A 1,824-nucleotide genomic window follows, 5' to 3' on the forward strand; every position below is an offset into this window, starting at 1 on the left:
GTAATCTTGATTATCTTTCAAAGTAGTTTCATGTTCATTTCTTTAGAAAGGAATGTGGAATTTCACAAAAGAGATTTGTAGAATTGAGGTAGACGGATAGTAACTTCTGATGAGTTGTTAACTGTGGATTTTCAAATCATTGGTGACTTCAAGTTTCCTGAAGAGCTATTGTGTCATCCAGATGGCCCTGACTTCAGAGATGTTAGTTTTTTTCTTGTATATTAGTTTTTAATTGTAACTACGGAAAATGCAGGGAGCTTTTATTTATTTATTTATTGAAGTTTTTTTAAACATTTATTTATTTTTGAGAGACAGAGAGACAGCACGAGCAGGGGAGGGTCAGAGAGAGCGAGGGAGACACAGAATCCGAAGCAGGCTCCAGGCTCTGAGCTGTCAGCACAAAGCCTAACGCAGGGCTCGAACCCACAAACAGTGAGATCATGACCTGAGCTGGGGTCGGCTGCCTAACTGACTGAGCCACCCGGGTGCCCCAGGGAGCTTTTATACAATATATTTTGGGGAGCTTGGCCGCTATGAGTTAACGCAGGTAAAGTGTTCCCAATCTTGCTTCTCCTTTCTAATTATGATTCTTTGAAGAATACACAGGATTCTTAATCTTTCAGGGTACAGTGGGCTTATATTTCTGATTGCCTGGAAGGGAGGAACAGGAAGGAAGGGATAGTGCATGATTTCAGGATTTTGGTATTATTTATTTTTTAAGTTGAAGACAATTTTTATTTTTTATTTCTTAGTAGGCTCTATGCCAAACATGGGGCTTGAACTCACAATCCCTAGATCAAGAGTCACATCTTCTACTGACTGAGCCAGTCAGGTGTCCCAGGATGTTGGTATTATTTTAAATTACTTACTTTATACATGATCAGCTTCTCAATGGTTATACTAATTGGCTATTTATAATCTTTCAGTATACATCCATTTGTGTGTATAACAAAACGATGGTACATCTCTCATATATATTTTTTCCATTTACATATGTGATGTAATCCTCGTACAGCAAACTTATGAGACAGTGGCAGCAATACTGCATGTATCTTAGACGTGGTAAAAGAAAATCTTAACAAGAAAGACATTACAGGAGCAACTTTATTCTAGCTGAGTGACCTCAGGCAACTCATTTCTCTTCTCCAGGACAGCGTCTTCACCTGTGAAGTGAGAGGTCTCTTCTAGATGTTGGGTCTGGGTACCAACAGCAAAGCAAAACACTTATATAGAGACAGTATATAACTTAAAAGGATTTTGTGCACAGTTTGAATATATTGCATGAGAATCAAGATGGAACATCACTTTTTTTCAGAGGGGAAGACTGTGTTTTCAAATAAGAAAAAGAAAAGAGGTTTCATTCCTACCTACCTAATAGATTTTAGAGGCTGACAATTAGTTAAGCAAATACATGTTTCTCTTCTCTCTGAAAAGACTGTGTCAGATTTTAGCTATATCAGGATTGCTTGCATCATACTTTAAAGGAAGTATCCAGAGGGTTTAACTGGGAACATACTGTCTTCATGACAAGCTGATGAAGTGTGAGAATGAGCTTAGTTGGACGCAAGAACATAAAGAAAAGATGGTTTTGTGGACAGTCAGCTGTTGCCCAGCGGAGAAAGGTCACACTAACATTCCGTAATGTTATTGCACTTGGTCAATGGGGAAAAATTCTTCTAAGACTTTTAATTAAGGTGAAGGTAGTAAACAGCATATCAACACCTTTCTGGAGAAGCATTAGTCACCTGGAGGATAATTTCCTGCACGCTAACTGCAGCAGGGATCAAGTCTGAACAGAAAAATGAGATTTAAAGATGATCTCTT

The sequence above is a fragment of the Suricata suricatta genome, chromosome 13, assembly GCF_006229205.1.
Source record: "Suricata suricatta isolate VVHF042 chromosome 13, meerkat_22Aug2017_6uvM2_HiC, whole genome shotgun sequence".
NCBI lineage: Eukaryota > Metazoa > Chordata > Mammalia > Carnivora > Herpestidae > Suricata > Suricata suricatta.